The 27219-nt window shown below is 52.6% G+C and overlaps 1 long non-coding RNA gene across 1 annotated transcript in view; it reads right to left on the reverse strand.

Moving 5' to 3' along the window:
• The window catches only part of LOC110348458 (uncharacterized), a 50387-nt gene extending 37847 nt beyond the window's left edge, over nt 1-12540 (reverse strand). The window contains exon 1 of the long non-coding RNA XR_002393722.2: nt 11998-12540. This is a non-coding gene — a long non-coding RNA (uncharacterized LOC110348458). The remainder of the gene's footprint in view (nt 1-11997) is intronic.
• Nucleotides 12541-27219: the final 14679 nt, after the last annotated feature.

Here is a 27219-nt window from a genome sequence, read left to right on the forward strand (position 1 = left end):
AGCTTCCCACGGTGCCGGCTCGGCCACTGCCAGCCTTGGGAGCCACATGCCTCTGAGCCCTTCCCCACTTCCAGGCTCGGACCCGTGAGTGCTGAGCTCGGTGCAGCTGTTGAGCACATCATGCCAGACATGCTTTCAACAAATGTTGCAAGGACGGAAAAAATCGCTGCTAAAAATCTGGAAAACTGGAAAAGTCAACCAGCCACTAACTAGCTAACCGAAAGCTGCATCGACACAACCATCCCAGCGCGTTCTGGCCTCAGCCTCCCTGCCAGCTGGCTGGGGTTGGACGGAGCAGGAATGGGGCTGACGGCCGCCCCAGCCCTGCACCTGGCCTCCAGTTAAGGAGCAGCAGAGCAGACAGGAGAAGAGGTGCAACCTGACAAAACCTGGACCGGAAGGAAATGCACAGCATAAAGCAGAGGTGTTGCCAAAAGAACCGGAGTCAGCCCGTGGCTGGTCTGCTCCGTGTGAAAAGGGCGCTGAGCGTGCACATCGGAGAAAGGAGAGACTGCAGCACGCGGGCCAGGACACGGGTGCTGACCTGCAGAGGAGTGAAATCAGTGCCCGCCTCAGGCGGCCCATGGACATTAACATAACCTAGGCTGAGACCTGGGCGTAAGGTTGGAATCCTCAGAGCTTCCAGGAGAAAACGCCGGAAAGTCCCTTGACATCTGTCTGTGCGAGGATTTTTCCTTTGTCTAGACAACACCAAAACCACAAGCAACAAGAATAAACTAAAAGGCTTCTGTATGGTATGGAAGTAACCAACAAAACAAAAGACAACTTATGAAATGGGAGAAAATATTTGCGAGCCATATCTTTGATGAGGAGTTAATATCTAAAATATATAAGGCATCCATAAAGGTCCACAGCAAAAACGAAAGCAAATAATCTGATTTAAAGACGGACATTTTTCCAATGAAGACGTACAGATAGCCAACAGGTGCTCTGCACTGCTAAACGTCAAGGACATTCGAAAGTCTGGGTGCCGAGCGGGCTCACAGCTGACAGGCTGCTGTCAAAGGCCCAGGGGAACTGGCACTGCAGGGACGGGGAGGAGAGTGGGCCGTGGCCCGGCTGCAGGATGTGACGATGTGTGCACACCTCAAGATACGAAAAGCAGAGCCCTCGGTGATGCAGCGCTGCACCTGAAGAAATCAGTATGTCAGGAGTGCCAGCACCTGAGTTTACTGCCGTGTTACTTACAACAGGAGGACGGGGGAACGGCCTGCTCATCCACCAGCAGATTTATGGGTGCGGAGAATGCAGTATGAGCACAAGAGAGTGACTCCACCGTGCAAGGAGGGAGCCGGTCACTCAGGACAGCCAGGCTGAGGCGAGACCCTGAGCTGAGTGAAGTGGACAGAAGCACGAATGCCAGCGCAGTCTGACTCAGACGCAGAGTGAGGCAGTGGTAGGGAGGGCTAGGAAGTGGGGTGTCAGTCAAGGGAACACACTCCCGAGGGTCAGGGGGGTGAGTTCCGGGCTCTGACGCACAGTGTGGTGGCTGCAGGCGATCTGCCAGGAGAGTAGATCCCAAGTGAAACCAGTCACCATGGAGGGAGGGCTGTGTGGCCATCAGCCCAGGGTGCAGTGCCACACGGAGCAGGCGGGGCACCCCTCTGCACCCTCGGGTCGCCAGAGTGCAGCTGCTCCCGAGGCCCTGCCCCGGGAAGGACGGCACCGCTTTCTGCACCTCCTGTGACTACGCTGACGCCCCCAGGCCGCTCCTCGGGCCTCCCTCCATGTGCGCCTCATCAGCACTCTGGAAGAGGTCAGGCAGGTGTCACCCAGGTTCTTGGTTCCAGCTCTGCTCTCCTCAGTTCCCCTGCCCTCTGCCCCAAAAGGTCCCTGAGTGAATGGCCCCTCTGTGCCTCCCGTGAGAAACCAGAGTGATGTGTGTCAGTCAGCTCCTGCCAAGTAACAAGTGGCCCCACACAGCAGCTTAAAGCGACAGCTGCACACTTCCTGGCTGTTCCGGGAAGGCTGTGGGGAGAGGCTCGCATGCACTTCCTGGTGTGCAGCCCGCTGCAGAGTCTGTGTGGCCAGTGATGACCCTGGTGACCACAGCCTGGCCCTGCTCCACGCAGCCCCTCACCCTCCACAGACGTCCGCCTGCTCACAGGGCAGCTGGGCGGCTGTCACAGAGGGAGCCAGGACACCCAGGCCTGGGCAGGCACAGGGCCCACCAGTCATGGCCAGGCACCAGGCCGTGCAGCTCGGGGGAAGGCCCATCGTCTGCTGCCAACACCTGGACGGGGGGTCCCTTCTTCCTTCTGACCCTCCCGCTCTCTGCCTGGTAGCATCGCTCTACTCTCTCCTGCCAGTGTCAACTCCCACGACGCCTCGTGGGAGTGAGGTGACGCTGTCTCCGTCCATCTGGTCCAGATGCATTCCAAGAACGCCACGTCCTGCACTGCGCCCACACTGCCCGCGTGCCACACAGACTGTGCCTCTCCTGCTTGGCGCACGCGGGCTGATGCCCCCTGTGGCTGTTGTGAGCCCTGCAGATGTCCTGACACCCGAGCTCACACCCTGGCTCCGCAGCGGGCCCAGTCGAGGGCTGCTGGATCACACGGCAGCTGTTTTCGCGCTGGGGCCTCTGCGGTCCACAGGGTGCACTGACCCCTCCCTCCAGCATGCACAGGGTTCCTTCCTCCACCTCCCCAGCAGCCCTGGCTGCCTCCTACCTTCCTCTAGCTAGAGTGGTTCTGATTTGCAGTTATCCGAGGCTTATGATGTTGAGCACTTTTCACGTTGGCCATTTCTATGCCTTCTTTCAAGAAATATCCATCTAGAAACTTGGCTCATTTTCAGTTGGATTATTTTCTGATCATTTTGAGAGACTGAATTTTGGAGTTCGCTCCACATTTTGGACATTAGCCCCTTATCAGCACGGCATCAGCATGAAAACAGACACATACGCCAAAACCAAAGAACAGAGCCCGGAGGTAAATCCACCTATTGACAATCACTTGATTTTCAAGGAAGCCAGGAACATGCAGTGCCCTCAGTAAATGGCTCGGAGCAACTGGATGTCCATGTGCAGAAGACAGTGAAGCCCTACCCTGCACGAGAGGCATCACGAGTGGGTCAAGGCCCTCACAGAAGACCTGGGACTGTAAAACTCCTAGAAGAAAACACAGGAAATGCTGTAAGATGTGGGTCTGGGAAATGACTTTTTGGGTAGGAATCCAAAAGCACAAGCAAAGCCTAGGCAAATGAGATTGAATAGAACTAAAAGGATTCTTCACCACCAGGAGTAAGGAGGTCAGTGATGGCAGGGGAGGAACATTTACTCCCCAGCATCCACCTCCTCCCGTCAGCCCCACCGCGGGGACCAAGTCTTCATCACAGGGGCCTTGGGGACACCCCGGGTCCACTCCAGGACTCCCCTCTCACTGTGCTGAGATCTTTGCATGGAGTTGGCACCCTCAGTGCAAACGCTGGTGGCCACACTCTACAGTAATCTTACCTCTTGTTCCCCTCTTTTCTGTAGCTCTTGTCCATGGCCTCGCCTGCCCCAAGACCCAACATAAGACCAGATGTGTATTCCCTCGCTCACTCGCTGCCTCCCTTGTTCTGCGGGTGTCCACATCAGTGGGCCTCGCTCTGGGAACAGAGGCTGCTGTGGGAGTTGCACCGTTTGTATTTGGTCAGTGGTCCAGCACCCAGCCTTGCACTGCCCAGGCGGGTGAAGGGCGGCATTGGGAGGGGCATGGGGGCGGGCCACACTGCTCACCCAATAGTGCACCAGGAAAAGCCAGGCAAGGAACAGTTACAGAGATGAAACCTGGATCTTTCTACAGGACGGCCTGGCATGAAGCAGCCTCCTGATACGTGCTCGATCAAAGTGCAGCTGAATTTCAGAATTGTGCAGTTGCCTTACCCTGCCTCCAGCCAGTTCTCTCCACACTCCTATAGCACGGGTCATCAGTGACTTTGCAGTGGGAGCATTTCATGCACAGCCTTCTGGTCCTGCTGGAGCAGGAGCAGGTGCAGTCTGACCCAGTGCCTTTGTGGGTGGAAGCCTTCTAACTCTCCCTGTGGCTCGGACCTGGCCTGCAGAGCCTGAGGACTGGGCTTGTCCCTGAGGCAATCAGGCCACGGGCTTCCGAGCACCCTGGAAGTGCCACGGATTGGGACATACTCCGCCCTCCATGGCAGGGGTGAGCTCAAGGACGTGGTTTGTGAAATCAGGGTAAACGAGATCAGAGAAACCGTAACTGGTATGAGGCAGAAAAGCGTTCTTCCCTCGCACTGGGTTCCAGCTGTTGCCCCTCTGACCTTAGCAGGTCAACCGCAAGCACCTGCCCTGCATGGGTGTGGCCCAGGATTTGGGCTCCAGCGCTAAAGACTGAGGCAGGCAGAGAAGAGCGTCTTTAGGGTGAGCTCTATGCCGAGGAGACCGCACAAGAAAACGACGACCCAAAACAACAAAGCCCGAGTGTTTTGCGCAGCGTTTCATGAGCGTGTGACCGTGGAGGCCTGGGCGGGACACCCGGGTGTGAGCCGCTCACAGGCAATAGCGGGGCTGCCTGTCCAACCCTCTGTGACCTTCGCCTCCAGAGAGACAGGGCCGCCTTCCTCAGGACGGGCGTTCAGGGGCTCATCTCCTTCCCCGGGTTTGGGGTGGGCGCCTCACCGGCAGGGCAGACCAGAAACAGGGATGTCAGTGAGACCTTCCCGCTTCTGCTGTCTTTTCACTGTGCCAATCAGCAGACTTGGTACAATGTCCTGAACAGCCCACTAGGGAAGCAATCAAATGTTTCAAAAATGGAGGCAAAATAAAGATATTTTTAGACAGCAGATGCTACCTAAAGAAAACACTAAAGATGTTTTTCAAGCAGAAGAAAAATGACCTCACATAGAAGCATGGAGATGTAAGAAGAAAAGAAGAGCGATAGAAAAAATAAATTTTAGAGAAACTTCAGTTAATGTAACTATAAAATAATAACAGAAATATCATGTGGTGAATAAAATAGAGAGAATGAAAATACATGACCACAATATATAAACATCGGGAAGGTAAGAAATAGAGTAAAAATAGTCTAAGGACTTTCATTTCTTACATCAGATTGCTATGTGAATATATAACACATTATTGTATCATTATATAATATTACTACAATTGTTATATTGGATTTTGAAAGTCAAGTATGCTGTACTATCCAGGATAAATGCTAAAGGAATAGTAAAAAGCAGAATAAAACAATAAAACAATTAACCCAAAAAGGAAAGAGGACAGGAAAAGCAACACAGTGGAACAAATGCTGCCCGTTGTATACATCTCCCTTCCCAACAGGACAGCCAGTCCCAGGCCAGCCAAGGAGCACGAAACTGGGAGCGCCTCAGCCCAACACACTGTATCAGCCTTCTTCTGGAGCAATTTTTAACAAAGCACAGTGGTAGATTTCAACCCACATAAATCAGTGATTGCATGAAACTTTAATGGAGTAAGTATTCCAGTCAAAATACAAAGACTCGCTCAATCAAAAAAAATTCCAGCACGGCGTGGGGAAAGCGGAACAAAACCCTCAGCTCGGGCCGAGAAGCGAGAGAGAAAGAGGAGAGGGCTGAGGGCCTGTTGTCCCTGCGAACCTCCCAGGTCCACCTGAAAGGCCGAAAATGCTCAGCAGTTGTGCTAGGGACCAAGCCTTTGGCAAGAGGGAACGCTTGAGATCCAAAGCATAGAGAGGCAGAGCGACACCACCACCAGTCAGAAGAGAGACATCCCATGGGAGCCAGGGCAGGAGCCGTTCCTGCAGAAGACCGGGGATTTTCATGGGGATGCAGGGTCGCTCTGCCAGGAGGATACAGCAGTTTGAAACCCGTGTCCCCTAAAATGCTTCCTGCATAGACAAAGCACAACTTGACCAAAAAGAAAGAGGAGAAATGCACAAATTGGGAGAAATTTTAATAGAAGGTTATTAAGATAAACTTTGTACACCACAAAAGCACCTTTTTAATGTACAGTTCAGGGAGCTTTAGTTTATCTGGAGAGTTGTGCAGCTACCACCACTACCTGATTTCAGAACATTTTCCCACATTCCCCCAAAATCAAACCCATATTACTTCCCATCCTCCCTCCCTACCAAGCGCCAGATAAGCTCCAATCTGCCTCTGTCGATGTGGATTTGCCAGGTTCGGGCATTTCACATAAATAGAATCAGACAATATGTGGTCTTTGTTTGGCTTCTTTCGCTTAGTACAATATTCTCACTTAGCATAATGTTCAACCACAGTATGATGCATAAGCCTGGGTCAGTACTCTATTCATGCTTCCATGGGCAAATGTTATTCCACCGTAAGGACATGCCATATACACATTCACTTATCAGCTGGTGAACATACGGGCAATTTCCAACTTGGGGCCATGCTACATGACTATGTGAGTACTGGTTTCTATGTGGACATATTCTTCTGATTTCTTGGCTACGTACCTAGGAGTGGAATCTCTGGCTCTACTGGTCACTCTTACTTTTGAGGAATTGCTATAACTGTTTTCTAAACAGGTTGCATGATTCTGCATTCTGCCCGCAATGCACAAGGCTTCCAGTTTGCCACTCCTGCCAACAGTTTGGCCGTATTTTAGCTTCGTGTTCTGTGACGTCCCGCTGTGGTCTGACTCACATTTCCCTAATGGAAATGACTGCTGTGTGCGCTTATCAGCATTCTTAGGTCTTCTTTGCAGAGAGGGCTGTCCAAACCCTTTGCCATTTTTGACAGCTCTTCTGAGACACAATTCGCATACCAAATAATTCACTCATTTAAAGTGTGGAGTTCTATGGGTTTTGCTGTATTAACTTTTCAAAATTATATAACAGAATTTGTCATTTTGATCCATTTTGCACGCACAGTTCAGTGGTATCAATTGCATTCACAGTGCGTTGTGACCATTGCTGCTAGTCCTTCCAGCATTTTCATTTCGCCCTACAGAAACCCTGCGGCTATTAAGCAACAGGTTAGATCCCTCTCCCCAACCCAGCCCGCTGATCTGTTTACGCCCGTGTCCGTGACTTTGCCTGCTCTAGTGTTGTGGTCAGGGTTTGCAAGGGGATAGACTTAATACAGGACACATAATTTATAGGACTATTTTACAACATTCACCCAAAAAGTCAGATGCAGAGGAGCACAAGAGATCTGTCCATGCACTAGAGACCTGAAGAATCCAGGCAAGGGCCTGGATCCCACAGCAGTGTCCCCCATGCGTCCAGCCAGAGGCCTGGAGCCACACCAATGTCTCCTCAAGTCTGTATCAAGGACCTGCACCGGGAAGGCCCAAGGCCAGGGGGGAGCCTGGAAAGTCTGTCCAAGGGTGCAGGCTCTGGGCCACCAGGCTGAGGGGTCTGCACTGAGCCAGGAGGCAATGCTCAAGGCGAAGACGAGAGCTCCCCTGACGAGAACAGCAGCTGTCCCAGTGACACTGAGGAACCAAGCTTGTCTGACGAGGAGAACAGCAGAGCTCACATCAGGAAAACCAGCTGCGGCAAGCTTCTCCAGGAAAATCAACAGCAACGATCTTCCCCTCCAGGTCTCTCTTTATGCCACTGGCAACAATCCTCAGGTGGGTCTTCCACACTCAGAACCACGCTGACTCAGTTCAGCCAGGCATGCAAAGTGGACCATTAGTTAATCCACCACATCTAGATACTTCATACAAGTGGAGTCATTTCCCCAGTGAGCAATGTTGTTGGGAATCTTCATGTTCTATTGGCCATTTCTATGTCTTCCCTGGAGGAACTGCTAATCAAATCTTTGCCCATTTTAAAATTGGATCATCTTGTTATTGAGTTGTATGAGTTTTTTACATTCTGCATACAAGTTCTTTATTAGAGGTTGATTTTCAATTTGGCTATTGTGTTTGTATACTTTGGAGAACAGAAGGTTTTATCTTAGTGACCCTATTTTAAAATGTAGAGCTGGACATGGTGGCACACGCCTGTAGTCTCAGCATTTTGGAGTCTGAGGCAGGATTGCTGTGAGTTCAAGGTCAGCCTGAACTACATAGTGAGACACTGTCTCAAAAAACGTATTTAATTTAGCTGTTTTCTGTTGTTAGACTTTTATTTATATACCTATGAATGCAAAGTCACAAAACTTTACTTTCTTCTTCTAGCAATGTTTTAGTTTAGCCCCTCATTTAGGGTTATAAAGCACTTTGAGCTCATTTTTGCACATCCTACGGGACGAGGGGTCCAAGTTTGTTCTTTGGCTTGGACGTCTGGGTGTCCAAGCAGTTTGTTGAGATGACGATCTTTCCTCCTTGAGTTGTGTTGACCCTGCTGTTGAAAATCAATGGGCCGTGAATGTCCGGATTTATCTCTGGACTTTCAGTTCCATTCCTGTGGCCTACAGGCCTGTCCTTCCTCCAGCACCATGCTGTCTTAACTACCACAGCTTCAGAGTAAGTGTGAAAACCTGTGTGAGTCCTCCAACTTTGCACTTCTTTCTGACTAGTTGAGATTTTTGCATTTCCATGTAAATTTCAGGATTAGCTTGTTAATTTCTGGAGGAAAACAGCCATCTGACTTTTTGATGTGCATTGTGTTAAACGTTAAATCATTTGGGGGAATATTGTTATCTTAACAACATTAAGTTTTCCAATTCATGAACATGGAATGTCTTTGTTTATGTAGTTCATCTTTAATTTCTTCCAGATGTCTTGTAGTTTTCAGAATACATCTCAGTTCTTTTGTTAAATGTGGGACACATTTCGGTAACTCACAGAACAGACAGGCCAAAAATACAACCAGAGCCAGGGGTTTAGCTCAGCAGTTCCGCCGCCTGCCTCACAAGCGCAAGGACCCGAGTTCGATCCCCGGCACACACACACAGACACACACGAGAGTCAAAAATACAACCAGAAAGTATATAAAAGATATGAATGACATAACTGAAAAATTAAAACCATAAATATATAGGGAACATCCTAACCAACAATTATGGAGTACGCAGGGTTTTCAGGGGCACCTTGACTATACATAGTTGCCTTCTGACATACAGTGGTATACATATGGTATGCTCCAACTCTGCTCCTCAAAATTGCTTCCACGTATTTGGGTTACTTATGGTTTTCTGTGACTGTGAAAATCACTTTGCTAAATTCCAGACAACATGAGCTGACCAGGGTTCTGAGTGGCCCCGTATCCACCCTGCAACTGGCTGCATCCACACACACCCGATGCTGATCTGCCACCCCCGGGGACCAGGTTCCCTCCCGAGAGCTCAGATCTCCCCACAGTGCTTCATGGCACACTGGAGCTGAACTTCTTTCTTGTACTTATTCATAAATCCTGTAGGCAAAAATTTCTAGAAATACAATCGTTCAATTTGTTTCTGGTAAATAAGAAGGGTACTGATATTTTTATATTGACTTTGTATATTGGCCGCAGAGAACTGTGAAATTAATTGCTCAACTATGTTTAACGTGGGTTCTTTGGGACTTTCTCTGCACACAGTCAGCTGGCATGTGAATAACGGCAAACCCGCGCTCTGCATTCCTGACCGAGGGAGGAGCAGGGCACATGGAGACGCTGGGAGCAGGGCAAGACCCGGCAGCAGCTCAGAAGCCACCACTCCAGCCAGAACATGCGTGCGCCCACCTGAACATGGCCTCCTGTTGCCAGAAAGTCAGTGGCCCCAGGACACGACTTCTGCCTGCACGGACGCAGGGCCTTGCTCCCGGGAGAGGCCGGTGAGCACAGGGCCTCCATGGAAGACGTGGCCAGGAGGGGGAGGGGGAGGGGGAGGGGGAGGGGGAGCCGCCTCCTGAGGGGCTTCTGAGGTCAGATGAGCTCGAGCCCGCGCCGTGCCCCACATCGGGAGCCAGAGCGCTGCCCCATGCCATCACCCCTCCCACCCCACACTGCCGCCCTCACGATTGGAGGAGGAAAGTTACAGTTCAGCAGGACACGCAAACTGTTCATTCTCCTAGGACTCTGAAAAGCAGCAATTAAACCATCCCAATGGCTTGAAAATTAATTAATTCTTTTCCAGTTAGGCTGCTCGCCTGGTGGAGACAATAACCTCATCTTGTTAATACACATAGGAACATCAGCTCATTATTTCTCCCTATCTACCCGCTGTATCTATCTTTATTTGGACTTTTACAAAGTAGTCACTGAATTGTGTGCACCAGTAAATGCATTAATTTGGTGCAATTTCATGGAGATTTATGTACCTGCAATGCTGAATATATATTAAGTTCCCATAAAAGCTTGGTGTTTGGGGTATGTTCTTTCCAAAGACCTGCTGGGGTACCTTTTCAACACAGAGAGCAATTGGCAGGAACCAAAATCAGTGGGCTTAAATTATTAAAACTCTGATCAGTTGTTATGGATTGGGTCGAGTATTATAAAATTCAGTCCATCAATTTACTGTCGATATTAATCTGCGCCTTGCCCCTTGCCACGAAGACCGTGAGAACCAAAAGCATGAAACATCTACTTGCAGCTGACACGGAGGAAAGCACTGAGGTGCAGGCCATCTGGCCTCAGGGAGATTCATGTGAGGACCACGCTCTGCAGAGCCCACTGCAGGTGAGTGCAGCATTGCAGATGCCCAAGGCCACCGTGAAAACATAAATGGTTTCAGGTTATCGATTTTTCTTTCTGGAGCCCACAAATTAGAAAAGTCACTACTAAAAATCACTAGTCTATCTACAAATTTTAATTAAAGCATAAATAAATCATTTTAGTTCTGGTACTTGCATATAAACAAAGGGGGAGGGGCTGGCGATTTAGCTCAGTGGTTCTGCCGCCTGCCTCAAAGGCACAAGGTCCTGAGTTCGATTCTGGTACCAAAAAACAAAAAAAAACCCAAAGGGGGAGATGGCACCGTGACAAATGCTTGTCAACATCAGTGACTAACGACGCACAGTGAAAACCCAATCTGAGGCGACTGAATTGAAAGCAGATTCTGAGCTAACGCGTATCACATGCCCGCCATCAAAAGCTGCTATGGCAGAAGCACTAAAACCGCAGATCGGGCTTGGGGAACGAGGGACGAGGGATTCTGTGAAGTGGAGCAGTACTACTTTTATCACATAAAGTGAGATGTTATAGCTGCTGCCCTTTCACTGCCTGCACACACGGGCGCAGGGAGTCCCCTCGCTCCACGGGCGCTAGCCACACCCAGAGAGGGAGAGGACCCTATTCCCAGTGAACGCGTGCGCGCGGAGGGCTGGGAGGCACTGATCTCTGGGAGGCGAGGGTGAGGGCGGGTGCTGAGCAGCCTGCACTCACCACGTCCTCGAGGGGAAACAAGGGATTCCCAGGCTCTCCCGTCCCAGCCTGGGCTCAGAAGCCAGGGAGAGCCCCCCTGCCCTGCTCTGGGAACCAGGGTGCTGCCAGGCGGTGGGCACCGGGGAGGGACAGGGGCTGGCGGTCATGGCCAGTGCAGCTCAGCACATGGACGTTGCCCGGTGAGCTCTGCAGCCAGGCCAGGGCCTGAGGAAGCAGAGCGTGCTGTCTGCTGCAAACTGCACTCGCCACGCAGAAAAGAAGGCATTGAGTTTGCCCTTCCCTCCTTCTTCCTCTCTGTCCTCTTTCTTTCCTCAGTCCTCCCTCCTTCCTTTTCCTCATTGGTGAGCATCATCATGGCCTCACTCCACACCAGGCATGTGGCGAGCTATTTTAGGACACAGAAAGCCCTGACACAAAGTCTCTGCCCTTAGGAGTGATTCACAAGCTAAAACTCAGTCTTTGCCGTGCGTCGTATGGAGCAGCACCCTGAGCCTGGGGACCCTGGAGGGCAGGCTGAGTCCCGGAAGAAGAGATGGGGCTGAGGAGAGCCTCACCAGGCTGGCAATGTTTAGGCTGGACCCGTCACACACGCTGTGCTTAGTGAGGAAAAAAATACAACAAAAACTGGAAACATCCGGAACTTAACCTTTCATGTGCAAGGCCTCTTCTCCTACCGCTTACTAGGAGCAGGAAACCCTTTTTTAGAACAGAAATCAGCCAAAGTATAGCAAATACATGGAGAACCAACCTGCAGCTGGGCCACCGGGCTCCGGGTCCCAGCACCGCCACCGCCTCATACCTCGCTCGGGAGAGGCAAATCCCTCGCCTGTTCACTTCCCCACTGCTCACATGGGTGCAAGCAGAGGACAGACGGCACTGCCATTCTTGCAAGAAGCAGAGTCAACAGCTGGCGAGGCCTTGATTCCGTGCCCAGTGTACAAAGGGCACACGCTTCCTAAGCTACAGACACGCACGTGCATGCGCACACACACCCGGGTCACCGTAAGTGCTCCCTGGTGACAAACATGCCCTGGGCACTGATACACACCAGTTACCACAGGGGCATTGGGCGGAAGTCCCGCCCATCCCCGTGCAGGCTTCTGCCTGCTCTGCGGCGGGCTCCGCTGAGTCCCAAACACCACCTCCTTCTCTCCTGGACCGTGTGTGCTCCACTCGCACCCGCAGGAGTCTGCTCTCTCCTCTCTCCCCAGACCGCTCACCTCCTTTGTTCTCTGTGGAAAAGGCAGCATCACCCCACCCGCCCGCTGTGCAGCAGAGCTGTGCTCAGCCCTCTTGTCTCCCCCATGCGCTGAGTCCCCAGTGTCCAGCCTCCAAGCCCCAGCCCCTCTGTATCCCAACACTGACTCTGGGCGTCCCACTCAGCCGTCACGCACCCAGCCCCAGAGGGCTCCCCCAGAGGGATCCAGCTGCGGTTCCTCAAGTGGACCCCTGCTGTCTGTGGGGTGCACAGCATGACACTGGACCCGGCGAACCCACTGATACAGCGAGTGGTGCTGAGCACCCGTTTGGAACCACTCTGCCCATGTCGCCCTGCCTCCAGACGGCTGCCGTGGTCCCCAGCCTGTCCGTCCTTCCCTTCCCACCCACCGCCCACCAGAGAGTGACTGGTGCCCCTCCCAGGCCTTCGGCCCGCACAGTGGGCTGCCCAGCAGGAGCACTACCTGTTGGTGGTGTGGACAGGACGCAGGCATCACTGACTCGGGGACACGCGTGCAGTGCGCACCCCGGTTTTAGACCCGACTAGGGAGAAAGTGCTGCCAATCAGATTTACCTTTAGGTCCGATCCCCTTGTTCCATGGCCACACGCGCTGCAGAGACGTGAAGGCGGGAAGACAGGCTTCCTGGGCTCCGAGAGCCGCGGCTGCGTCGTCCTCAGGGCTTCCTCACAACACAGACTCGGCAGCCCAGGTCTGCGTTTACCGAATGGGTCCACAATCATCCCGGGCTGGGAGCTCCGAGGGTCTGGGTGTACCCAGCATGTCCAGGCCCGGATCCGTCCTCAGCACGGCACACAGCCAGAGGATCTGTTGCTTCCGCTTTGCCCAGCCACGGGGTCCTTTCTAGCACGGCCGTGGGCTCCCTGGGCAGCCACGCCTGTCTGTCCTTCAGGGACCCGGCCTCGCGGCCCCTTGCCCTTCTGCGTGGCTCTGGCGGAGGTAGCACTGCTCTCTGCCCGAGGACTGGGCTGCAGTCACAGGAGGAGGAAGGGCAAGTGCAGGGCACACAGGCTGCATGGGCAGCACAGTGGATTTAAGGTAAAACAAACCAAAGCAAAACAAGGGAGCCCAGCCCCACTAGGCTGCGGGTTAGGACCATGGCAGCTCGTGCACAGCGAGGTGACGGGCGTGGGGTGTGCGGTCACTGTTGTCACTGTGGAGAACCAGCCAGGTCTGGTGGAGCCCGAGGTGACCCCAACGTCTGTAAGTCATGGCCCTCATTCTCCCAGCAGCCATGGTCTCCATAGCAACCAGATGCTCTGGGACATCAGCCAGACCAGGCCAAGGTCACGGTTGGATTTGCACCAGGAATCCCGGCTCCTGGAAGAGGCCAGTGCATGACAGGCACCCAGACGTGCGTGGCCTGGCATGTGTGGCTCTCCCGGGCTCCTCTCTGCCCAGATGGAGACATCCTCTGTGCTCCCTCTGGGCGCTGCCCCCGCTGGTCCAGTTCTCTCCAGTTCTCTCGCTCGTGCTCCTCGTCCATCTTGTCTGCCAGTACCTGGGAAATGAAAGCAGCCATGCACCACGTGACTTAGAGTCGTCCTTGAGCCTCAGTGATGTCCCTGCCCCTGCTGCCCCTCCTTGGCCACAACCTCACCAGGAGCCCCGCTGTCTCCCTGAGCTTGACCCTGTGCTAGAGGTGACAGAATTGCAGGCTCAGAGGCAGCTGCTGCCCAGTTTTGGCATCTTCTGCTCCCGGATGTGGTGCTGATGCCTGGGGCCCTCAGGGACACCTGAGGACGGTGCGGGCGTCTGGGAGGCCCCACAGCCCCTCGGCCTCCCTCCTGGCTGCTTCCATTGCCACGGCACTGGCTTGGTGGATTGGAAACCTCAACCCAGGACGACCAATGCCTTCTGAGCCCAAGCACCCTGAGGAGAAGGCCCTCTAGTGAGGGGTCTGCAGCCCTGCACCCACCCCTGCCCTGGCACCCACTGTACAGGACCCTGGGACAGCAGGACTGGTGCCTGGCCAAGGAGAAGTCCCAGAGCAACCTCGATCCCTGATCCCCCGGTGGAGAGAGGCGGCAGGAGACAGGGATGAGGCGCCGGAGTAGAAAACCAAGACAGGACCTTAGAATGACCAAGTTTGCTTTGCGTGAGGTGAAGCCCGAATCACCAACAGAAACGGAACGGCTCTCATTCTGGGGACCTCGGGGCTCCCCTGCGCCACCTCTGCTATTCCCTACCCTGCTCTGCTGCACGGCTCACTCCAGCCTGAGAGGGCTGTACCCGTTCTGCGCCCTCCTCAGCCTCCGCTGACTGAGCTGCCCCTGGGCGAGGGGAGCCAGCAGGCAGAGGTCAGCACCACTCAGGCTGGGTCCCCTGACAGCTCTCTGCGTCCCTCAGCCTAGGCCCGCTGCACACCGAAGTCAGCACCAAGTGACAGTGGACACTACACAGCCCCAGGCATGGCGAGACGACGCTGACCTCAAACAGCGTAGGCTCCCAGCTCGGCTGCGCTCTGACCCTCAGTCTCTCCTCTGTAGACCAGGAGTTAATGAGGGTGCCACCTCTGAGGGGTGCAGTGCAGGGTCGGGGCTCCTAGGATACCAGAGCTGCCCACTGCTGTCAGGGAACAAGGCCAGGACGGCACCGGACCCTTCACGTGTGCTTCTCCCCTCTCCGACAGAGGCACCCTCGCTGCCTGCACTCACACTGATGACAGACCTAAGGCTCAGAGAAGTCTGCTGACGACGCTGGCTGGCAGCACCGCTGGTGAGGTGGAGATGGCTCTGTATGGGCACCAAGCCTGGCCCAGTCCCCGGAACCCCTCGCCAAGCAAGCCCAGGCTTCAGCCCTGTGCTCATCAGCAGTGCCCCACAGACCATGAAGCATGGCATCTGCCCAGCGCTTCTCACCATCCACAGCTCCCCGGCCTCATCTGCTGTGTCGCCGGGTGGGGTCCCTGAGCGACACTGTTCCCCATACACGGGAGCTCAGGGTGGACCTTGTAGGTTGGGTTTAACGACTGCGAGTGCTAAGCCCGGACCCTGCTTTGAGTTTGTTAAGCGATTTGCCTGGATTGAGCCACCAATAAGCTGTGCGCCTCGGGGCTCCGGGGACCTGCCCGTGAGTCCTCTCTTTAGTCTGGCCACTGAGGGTCCCAGCTGGGCTGGCAGGAGCCACCTCCCACGAGTGCACTTCACCTCAGCTAGCTGGATTTCCTTACCCTTTACCAGCGGATGAGTGGGTGGCTGGTTGGCTTCACTCACAGTGAGATGGTCCCGCACACACAGGGAGGACTCTTGGCCTGGGTTCCCTTCCTGCCCCTACTGAGAGGCCGGGGAGGAGTGTGGTGCACTTTGATACTCGGTCTGCTCGGTCCAGGCCTCTCATTGCTCCGTCAGTGCCAATCCTCCTGTGCCAATGGCCTCTGCCCTGTGTGCATCCTGCCCTCGCCAGGCTGAGTAGCCCAGCCCAGCACCTGGGCTCAGCCCGCCTGACCCAGAGCTGACCGTGGCCCCAGGAAGGCTCCTGGCTGTCTCTCCTCTGACTCTCTCTGCCCGGCCCTACAGCTTCCTCTGAACAGCTCTCCATGGAGATGTGGACCGTTTTCAACAATGGCTGAGGCATGGAGCCCCCCTCCACCCATTCTAAATGAAACTGGCCCCTGACAGCGCAGGGGCTCTTCGTCCTGAGACCTTCTGCCTGCCGTGGCTCAGCCATGGTGCCACTGCACAGCGTTGCCCACTCAGGAGCAGCACTGTGGGCATGCGAAGCCCACAGCCAGCCTGGGTGTGGAGGAGGCGCACTGTCCCCCACCCAGGCAGGGGTGGCAGGGGTGCAGTCTGGCGCTCCTGGGGCCACGGCAGCAGGGACGGGGCTCTGCAACATGGGATGAGGTGGGAGGAGGGGCTGTGAGCCCCCAGACCTGAGCGGGGTCCGAGCCTGCGGGTGTGGACCGCCGAGGCTCACACCCTGCCCCAGAAGGACAAGTTTCTCTGGGGAGTCTCTCCATGCGCTGCAGCCCTTAGGACAATTCTCAGAAATTTAACTGGTCGCCATTCATAACTGCCACCAATTCAGCTGTTTTTCGGGCAGAGTCTGCCCAGACTCTCACACCGCCATTCGCCGTGGGGAAAGTCCTGGATCCACACCCTCACGTAGGTGATCAGGACAGGCTTTGTCCGCTCACTTCCTGCCCCGCCTCGCTGGGCACGACGGAGGTGCTGCCCACTGCCCTCCGCCACTGGCTCCCGGCCCAGCCGCCAGTCCCACTTCTCCAGCTGGGCCTCGCTGCCTCTCAGAAGAAGCCACGACCGCGTGGGCCTCCAGTCCCACGGCCCCTCAGCGCAACTGTGTCCCGTGTCCACTGAAGGGCTTTGGGGCTTCCCTACCTGACAACCATAGTGTTTCGAAAGCCAGGAATTTCTAAAGCATCCTTCTCTTGCTTTTCCTTAGCAAATCACACTGCTGTCTATTTTTGGCCTCTTATCAGTTATTGTGCCACCCTCTTTGGATGTCCAGTCTGCTTTAGATCTCTAAATGAAATTACAGTAATAACAGCATTAAGTCTGGGCTGACATATTTTTTAATTTTTAACACTTTATGAGTCCACGTTTGCAGTACAAGATGACCACATTCATCACGAGTGGAACGTGGACACAACACGGCTCAATTCTTTCTCCCTCCCCTTCTGTCCCTTTTCCTCCAATCCCAGACACCTTCCCATTTGCAGAAGACCTATTTCTTTGTTTCCTATTCTGTATCTTTTATTTTGCTCTTTAAATTATTTATACTTTGGGTTTCTCATATAAAAGAAACCATGAGGTATTTAAGCTTGTACGTCTGGTGTACTTCACTTATCATCATGGCTCAAGGTGCATCCATTTTCCTGCAGATGACTCAAGTTTATCTTTAGGGCAGAGTAGCAATCCATTGTGTATAGAGATTATACTTTCTTCATCCATTCATCCATTGGTGGACATAGAGGCTGCTTCTAAGACTTAGCTATGGTGAGTTGTGTTGCTATAAACATGGGTGTGCATGGATCCCTGTAACATGATGTCTTTAACTCTTTTGGGAAGAGACCTAGAAGGACAATAGCCGGATCTAATGGAATTTCTAGTTTTAATCTTTCAAGGAATCTCCACACTGATTTCCTGTGGTTGTACGTTTACATTCCCACCACCAATTTAGAAGGGTTCCTTTCCCCACAGCCTCATCCACATTTGTAATTGATTTCTTGATGATTCCCATTCTTTCTGGAGTAAGTTGGAATCTCACTGTTGTTTTAATTTGCATTTCTCTAATGGCCAGAGATGTTGAGCATTTTTTCCAAGTATTTATTGACTGCCTATTTATTTCAGCTGCCCATTTTTGACTGGGTATTTTTAGGGGTGTAATTTTTTAGTTCTTTATGTACTACATTCTAGATATTAGTCCTCTAACATTTTCCCGTTCTGTAGGTTGTCTCTTCACACTGTTGGTTTCCTTTGCTGAGCTGAAGCTTTTTAATTTGTTGTGATCCCATTTGTTGGCTCTCAATGTATTTCTTGTGCAATTGGATGACATTCTTAGCCCGTTTTGTGTATGAGAAACCTGAGGCTCAGAAAGGTTGAGGGGCTGCCTTCGTCCATGCTGTGCTGCTCCAGTAGGATGCCGTGGGCTGGGTAATTTGTAAGGAAAATATAGTGGACCCTTGACTTACGAACTCAATCGGGTCCCGAGCGCTGGTTGTAACTCAGGTTGATTATAAGTCAATACAGCTGAGATCTGGATGTTTACCTGGGTTAGCCCTATAGATAGCAAGAGGCAGATGAATCTTCATTAACCTAATCAACCCAAGTTGTTTGTCTGCCTGGCTGGCCATAACTTGAGGGTCCGCAGTACACTTACTTCTCACAGTCCTGGGCTGGGGCAGCCGGTGTCAAGAGTGTGGCCCTGGTGAGGCCTCCGGGGCATCATCAGCCCTGGTGGAGGCGAGAAGCAGAAGGGCACGCGAGGCTGAGCTTGTGTCCTAGTGCTGGAACCTGCTCCGAGAGGCTGGCTTTACCCATCCCTAGGGTAGCGCCTCCTCAAGAGTCACCCGAAGGCCCCACCTCTCGAAACTACTGCCCCGGGGACTCAGCTTCCAACACAGACACTTTGGGGAAAGGCACAAGCACAGAGCGCCTACCTGAAGTCCCGGAGGTGAGTGCTGGGCGGCGCTGGACACGCAGACCTGGTCCTTCCGAGCGTCTCTGCTCCGTGCGCTCTGCCCGGCTCCGCCTCCGCCTCCCGAGAGGAGAGCTCCACGCCTTCGAGGGGAATCATTGTTGACAGCTTGGATCGGATCTTCTACTGCGCGAGCGCTGCGAGCCCGCGGCTTGTCCCGAAGGGAATACCCTGTCTGGCCTGGCCACGCTTGCTGCGCTTTGGCATTCGAAATGCTAATGAGAAACCATAGAAGTGAGACGGACGGACGGAGTGACCTTGGTGCGCCACCCCAAAGACCCACGTGACCCCAATTAAGACCACAATCTGCCCTATTGCAAATACACAGCCCGCAACATGGCAAACCCAACTCCCCACGGCCAGTCTGGTCCTGGTAGCTGGACTGTGACGGGAACCTGTGCAAACAGCATCGCGAGACAGTTTGGGCCAGGACTGTGCTGAACTGAGGCTTTTCTACCCCTACAGGAAAACAGCACAGAACGGAAAGCTAAGAGAGCAGTGCCTCCCCCTGCGCCCCCATTCTTTACACCGGCTGTGATTATCTTCCGGACACTGCATCCTTGACGAGCTGCAGCTCTTCAACTGGATTTGAAGTGGGTCAGCTGGATTTCATTGATCGGTTCCTTTAAATAAATCTAGTCTCTTAGCTTCTCCACCAGACTCCAGAATCAATAAAGCAAGAAGGGTAAAATTGGAAAGAATCTGAGTAGAAACCTGTTAGGAAAATACGGTTTTCATGGCAGGAAGAAAAGTTGACAGTTCATCCAACTGTATTAGACCCTAAATGTATTGGGTGTCAGATGGCCTCTCCCACAAGCCCTGTAAAACACCTCGTGGAGTGTTAGTTACTCTCGGGAAGTCTTCACCTGGTACAGCGCTGTTCCCTACAGGTCATCCTTAAGCACTCACAGACAATTGCAGTCTGACTCTTCCCCACGTGTGGGTCTGGGATAAGCGGCTGTAGGAGTTTGCTCCTGCCAGAGTGCCCAGTCACCACACAGCATCTTCAATCCTGCGCCCTCCCCACCTCTCTGGGTTCCAGTGTCTTCTGGCTCTGGTTTTTGCCATCTAGAGCAACAGAGAGCTGCACCCTGGCTGGGCCCACAGGGCTCAGGAACATCGACCCTTTGCTCTCCACGGGCTCTGAGAAGTAACACACACAAAGCACTCACATGGAATGAAGCCAGAACGTCACCTTCGGTGCTGAGGAAGGCCCGGCTGCAGGACGCTCACACCAGAGGGACAGGACCTCCTGCTGTTGGCATCCAGTCCAGGGGATCCCTGAGCCCCCGAGGCCCTGGGGCCACCATGGAGGGGAAATGGCATGGGTGACTCTCAGGAGGACAAGCAAGGAGTGTGCTGACCATGCCCAGTTCATCCTGCCCAATTTTACCAACCAGCTGTTTTGCCAACTGTCCTGGGCAGACGTGAACAAAGGACAGAAGGCCAGGGGGTAGCCCTGTGGGGCTCATCCCACAGGCCCGGGCACAGCACCTGTGGCAGAGGAGCGGTGCCCTTCCCGTCCTCCACAGCGTCCTGCAACGGCACCAGCGTGCCACTGCGGATCTGTCTTCAGTTCCTCGAGGCCCTGAGAGCCTAGGTCACTGGAATCCCCACACGACCAACCCAAACTCTCTCTTTCCCTTCTGTGTACTGTTTTTTTCCATAAGGCAGAAAACCACAGCCAAATTAGGGTAGGAATTAAGCTGGAATTCCCATTCAAGGTGGGGAAATTTGTTCTTGTTTGGGGAGTTTTAACCAGTTTATTGAATGATCTAGACTCTAGAGCTCATACATGAAAAATATTTCTTCCAGTGACTTCGCCTAAAATGCTCTAGTGAATCTCACCTAAAATGATATTTTTGGTAAAACTTTGCAGTCATTTTCAGACATAAAAATATCTAGTTTGACACAGTTGACCTGAAACCAACTTCATTGTCTCTGTCCACACACAGGAAACTTTATTGTCCACAGTGGGACAGAGAGTGGTTTTTCTTTTTTGCTTTTCTTCCTTCTCACCTGGTTTTCCCTTTCTTCTGTTTCTGGCCCTTAAAAACAGGTAAGGAAGGGGAAGCAAAATTCTATTTAAGTGGAGTTCTTTGGTCCTTCCTTCCATACTAGTCAGTGGTCATGTGCAGCAGAAGATTAGATTCTTTCATGGAAACAGGATCAACTCACAGGACTCACAGGGCAGTGTACAGCTGTGGACCTGTACTCTGGTGTGATTTCTCTCTACTCTGAGTTCCCCTGCCCACCGCATCTTTCCAGGTGGAATACCTGTGAAAGTCTGACAGACATGATCGCCTTAACCTAACTCAGCAGAGCACTGCCTTACTCTCCACTAACAGAATTGAGCAAGGTGAGTGCTTAGGAATCCAAGCTTCCTCATCTACATCTGCATTTCGGCCTGCAGGAGGGGGCAAGGGACAGTCAGAGTTAGCAACTTTGCCTTCAAAGTGATGATGTGGAAGTTCCCACCTATGACTCCACTGACATCCTAACTGGCTGATGTTGGACATGTGACCAGACACAGCTGCAAGGGAGGCTGGACAAAGGGAACATTTGGCTGGGTGACTATGACCAGCTGAACTGTGAGAGGTCTTTTTGTTACTAGACGGGAAACAGGGATGGCTGTTGGGGCAGAGATAAGCAGCTTCTGGCTGGGGCATGATGGAGCACATCTTCACACTACCCCCAAATCACTTTGCCCTCAGGCCCTGCCACCAACTGTGGGCCACAGTTGGAGATTTCTTCCTTGTTTCCTCTGAACCACCAATGATCCACCTTGAAATGACTCTCTGCTCCCATTTTACCATGCAATGCATGTTTTCAGATGCCACAAGCCTGGTTGTGAACAGGTTTGCATGTTCTTGCTTCTCGTGACATGGGCAGTCTGGATCCCTGGGTAAGGGAAGTACAGGTAGCCATGGGCTGCATGTCCATGTCCACACAGCAGGAGAAGCAGGTCCAAGCCAAGTGAAGAGGGAAAGTTGGAAAAGGCTGCCCAGGCAACAGAGACACCTGGGAAGAGTGGATGAGGAGGCACTGGTCCCTGGAAGGATTGTGACAGCAAAAACCAGAGAAGAAGGAGCTAGTCCTTTCGTGGGGCAGCAGATAGGACAATGTTTCTTGAGATGAAGTAGGAGTGGGGGTGTTTTAAAGGTAGATAAGCAAACGACGGAGGATTTTGTAGAGGTAGACTTCATCCTGCGGTCAGACAGATGCAGTGGAGAACATTAAGCAGGGAAGGAACCCAGACCAACCTGCATTTGCAGAACACAACCCTGGCCCTGGGTACACTGCCAGAACAGTTGGGATGCGACTGGAGAAAACAAGGGAAATTATAAGATGCTGGCAGACCTGCCTTCAAAACCCACACACTCCTTCCTTGATAATGACAATTTTCTTCTCTGTTTATTTATAGTCCATCTGATTTCCAAAAGGACCTGGGTGGCTTTCACAAAGGCAGTAAGTACTGCAGTAAATATAAGTCCTCATTTGAAAAGTCACATATCTAAGAAATATTATATTTCTTCTGTTTTCTATAAATCAGACATCATTTTTAATCCAAGCGTGGCCTCACTGGGTAGGTGAAAATTCAGCTTCCATCATTTCCGAGGTCGCCACCTTCATGTGAACACAAAACCTCCAGGGTCTTCCACGCCTGAGACCCTGAGGAGCTGGGCACGAGACCCACGCAGCCCGTGCTGCACCTGTCCCTGCCAGCCAGCTCCCTGCTCCCCTGGGGAAGGTCGTTTCTCTGGAGCTCTGCCTTTGCTTTCCGTAAATCTGCAGATCTGCAGAGATTCTGAGGGTCTCCTGTCAACCTGGGAGAGCTTCCTCCTCTGAGGGCATCCTTCAGATGCCCTTTGCTCCACCCAGGCCCCCAGCTCACTCTCCTGAAGGCTTTGGACACTTACAGATCAATCCGGATAGGGAGGACCCATCACTGTGCAACCCCTGAAGCAGGTGGGCAGTTTGCAAGCTACCTGCATGGAAGAAGGAGAAGGCTCGCAAATTAATATGTCAAAAATGGTTCTGTCGGGCCAGGGATTTATCTCAGTGGCTCTCCTGCCTGCCTCACAAGCGCAAGGTCCCGAGTTCGATCCCTGGTACTAAAAAAAAAAAATGGTTCTGTCTTGGTAACATGTGACTTTCTCCAAATGTGAAGAACTTGTGGTGAATAGAGAATAGGACAGTGTGAAAGATGAGGCTGTGAAAACTGCAAATGCTTCCCCAAACAGGACCACGACTTCATCTCCAAGCGAGCTCATGACCAAAGCGAAAAAGGACATAGGGACTCACATTCCAACTGCTCCTGACACCTGCCAGAGGAGCACCCCGGGGTTCGGGAGGTCAATGGCTTTGCTGCCCCTGCAAGCTGAGGAAGATTTCTCCCCTGGACCCTTGGAAAGGGAATGCTGTGGGATGCAGACACTTTCGAGTTCAACAGCCTCACAGTAATGAGCTCTGCCAGATTGTTTTTTATAGAAACATAAGTGAGCTCCAGAGATATGGAAACAAATTAAAAACAGCCCCTGCCCCAGTGCAAGCTGGTCCAGTCAGGAACACTGATGAGCAGATAATTGCTGCATGCTGCTCACGCGCTGGCCACCGTGGTAGCATGGAATGAATTTCTCAGGCAGGCAAGTCTCCCGGAACAACTAAAGGTCCCGCAGGAAGGACAGAGGGGCCCTGTACCCAAGACTGTGGAGTGCCATGAGAGTGGAAAATGCTCAGCTTGTAACAGGCAGAAAACTACAGCCTCATATTTGGAACAAATGAACACAGCGCTGTGAGAAAGTGGACTGGTAGTGTTGGAGCTGTCGTTACCCTTCTCAGTGCTGTACCAGGATGAGGTGGCTTATAGACAACAGATGCTGGCCTCTCATGGCTGGGGGCAAAGCCCACTTCCTGTTCACAAGGGCCCTGCCTCGAAGCCCAGTCACACCCCGAGGACCCCTCCAAATGTCCTCACCTGGGAGCCAGGCTCAGCACAGGACTTCTGGGGAGACAAAAGTATCCAGTCCACAGCACTCGTCATTCCTAGGAAGTCAAACTGTGGGTGATCTTTTTATTTCGCCTTCAGCTTTTCTCCATTTTCAAATTTTATGAGGGAAAGTTATTAATATTTAGCAGCTGGCTTGGGTTGTAACACAAGAGCCACACAAAAGTAGCTTTTAGTTTTTGTCATGCATGAAGTGTTCCAGAATGAGATGATATGAGGTCTGGGATTTGCTTCCAAATAATGTGCGTGGAGGGAGAGAAGGGAGACAGGGCATCAGTGAGGCGAGACAGGCCGGGATCGCTGATTGCTTCAGCTCGGTGGCCGACGAGTGCATGGGGATTCATGGTGCTGCTCTCTGCTTTACTATATGCTTTAGATTCTCTATTGAGAAACCGAGAAACAATCACTAAGGAGTGTGCGTTCTGTCTGAACTTCTCTGCTGTCGTTTGCCTGATTGTAAAGTGAGTAATAGTAACACTCACCCCAGAAGACACCATAGGACCATAGGGGCCAGAGGGTGAAGGCCCAGAGCACACCAGGCTCCTCCTCTCTGCCCTCTAGAGCCTGGTCCAGGAGCACAAACAGGCGAGTCCCTGTGTGTGTGTGTGTGTCTCCTTGTAAGATGCAGAAAACTTTCCAAGAAATTTTAGAATCGATTACTAAAAACATCTTTTTTAGGAAAAAAGTCAATGACTAAGGGAACTGGCTGAGTTCACCAAAAGCACAGTATACCACTTGAAATCATTACCATTTTAAATTGACTGGACTGACAGATGTAGGGAATTACATGAAAATGCCCGGTGCCAGCAAACTGTTGCATGGTTCTTCTCATGCCACCCCTGTGGCTCAATCACAGAGCCGTGTGGGTACTGGATAATGGGAGGCGGACAGCTCCACCGCCAAGAGGGGCCAGGACTCGGAAAGCAAGCTAATATGACAGAACATGAGGTTTAGCTGCCGTGATGTGCAGCCCTGTGTGCAGAGCAGGACAGAATTGTGCGGTTGGGGACATAGGTGGCAGCAGCTGGGAATGAGCAACAGAAGAGAAAGCCCAGGCATCGGGTGACCCCGTTCGCTGACCATCAGGCTGCAGCCCGTCTCGGACTGCCGGCCCTCCCTGCTCTGTCCTGCTTACATCTCACCACTGCAGAGCTGGGTTCCACCTGGGCGGTCAGGGGAGGTTCTCGGGCCTCCCTGTCCTTCCCCATGGCCAGGACTGGCCCAGACCGGGCCAGCCAGGCTGGGCAGGGGGTTGGAGCCTGCACTGGGGCTGCTGGGGCATCAAGGCTTGGATGTCAAGGCCCTGAGGGAGGAGCTGGCAGTGTTGCTCCTGGCTGAGAGGGCAGAGCTGGGGGACACACAGCACGCGTGGGGAGTGGAGGAGAGCGGGGGTCCACAGTGGGCAGGCAGGGGACTGCATGTTCTCCATAGGCAGCGGGAAGCTGAGGAAACCAGCTCAGAAGCCCAGGAACACAGCCAGACACAAGGGCAGGATGGCACTCACTGGAGCTTCACCTAGGATTCTAAGAGGCCGATTGTGTCACACACAGATACTGCTCCCTCAACTGCTGTCCACTTGTGGGTATGCTGTGAAATGATCCCGGTAGCTGGGCCCAGGGACACACACCTGGCATCCTAGCCACTTAGAAGAGGGAGACAGGAGGAGCACGAGTTTGAGGCCGGCCTGGGCAACACAGCAAGACCTTGTCTCCCAATCAATCACTCAGTCACTCAATAAACTTGGTGGAAATTGCTCAGCAGCGGCGTCTCCAGGTGGGGAGGCCAGGTGGCCTTGAGTTAGACATGACATGCTCATTTCCAGTCCAGGCTAAGTTGCCTTATGATTTGCCCTAAGAGGCTGAGGGACACCCACAGTGTGGCTCCAGAACAGCTCCCTCTGTGCTGGGTACCAGTTTCCACACCATCTTTTGAGGAAGCCTAGCCTGTTGAGGGACTGTTTAATGACGGAGGAGATACACATGGTTTGATCCACTGATGAAGCCCAGGATGCAGACAGGCTGACCTTGAGCTGAGGAAAACAATGCTGTAGCTTCAGCACTGTGGGAATGCTGCTTCCCGGGGCAGCGCACACGGGACAACGACAAGTGCTCAAGTAGCAGGGGCAGGAAACGCACTTCTGCACAAGACCTCTCATCCTTCTGAATCAGAAACCTTGATCTCAGCTGGGTCTTAGCTGAAGCTGGATTACGACTCATTTCCATGAAAGCCAAGCAGCACCTGCTGCTCGCTGGAAGAAGTGCCGGAGAGGACTTGCCTGGTGTCTGTACGTTTGAGGACTGGGAGAGGCACCTCGAGGTACAGAGCCTGGCACGAGAAACTTGTTGAACGAGTGGGACAACCTTGATTCCAGCCAACTCCAAGCCTAATCAACTGCATCCACGGCACATTTCACGTGGATTATACTTGGGTCCTTGTCATTCATTCACTGATGCAGCAAATGTCTGTCTGTGGCTTCCATGTGGTGGTTACGACTGTAGGTGCTGAGCACACAGCACTGAATAAGAGGTGCAGTTCTGTTCCTTTGGAGTCTATATTCTAATGGGAAGGATATAAACCCTATGCGATAAATAGGTAAACAGTGCATCTACAGTACGCAGATGGCAACCCAGTCTAAAGAAGTAAACGCGGGATGTTAGAGGAATGAGGGTATTGGAAAGTGGTCAAGAAGGCGTGGAAATTTTGATAGCGTGGTTGAGGAAGTCTTTGGTTAGGTAGGCTGGTGGCCACTGATGTTGTGCTACTCCTCAATTGTTCTGCTTCTAGGCACGTGATGAGCTTGGATTTCCTGGCTAACTTGGAATTAGAGCGGCCCAGGGACTGGCTGTGCTGGTGGGGTGGAGTGGGAGCAGTGGACACAGCTCGGCGTGGAAGCTGGACAGTGATTTGCGCTTGGTCTGCCATCGCCATGGCGACATCTGACAGTAGCTTTGGTCATGATGTCATGGAGAGCAAAGCTGGACGTGTGTGGGACTGACTGCTCTAAACTCCCAAGGCTCCGGGCTTGCTTGTTACTTTGGCATGGCCTGGCCCATCCTGTCTGAATGAATGGGTGACAGTGACAATAGACTGAAGACTCGGAAGAAGCGGAAAGTGAAAAGTGTAGACTCCAGCAGGATTTGCTAGCCCAGGAGTCATGCGCTTTCACGTTGTGTGGGTCTTGAGGGCTGTTGCAAGGACTTTGACTTTTTCTCTAATAAGATGTTAAGTTTTTCAAAGAATAGTAACACAATCTGACTTAAATTTTTTAAAACACTAAAGCTGGTTGTTGGGAATGGGATGGGAGCAGGCAGAACAGTTAGGAGGTCATTGCTATGAACCCTGGTGAAGGTGCAGTGGTGGTGGAAGTGCTAAGAAATGGTTGAACTTTGGGTGCATTTCTCATATAAAGCTGATAGGATTTGCTAATGGATCAGATATGGATTGCGTCTTAATCCATGCCTGCTGTGATAACAAAATACCTGAAACCAGACACTTTCTACAGCACAAACTTATGTACACAGCTCTGGAAACCAGAAGTGCATGCTCCAGGCCCCAGTGGGCTCAG

This window comes from Heterocephalus glaber, unplaced genomic scaffold (assembly GCF_053883595.1).
Source record: "Heterocephalus glaber isolate CG9 unplaced genomic scaffold, H.glaber_assembly_v1.0 deba00001442, whole genome shotgun sequence".
Classification (NCBI taxonomy): Eukaryota; Metazoa; Chordata; class Mammalia; order Rodentia; family Bathyergidae; genus Heterocephalus; species Heterocephalus glaber.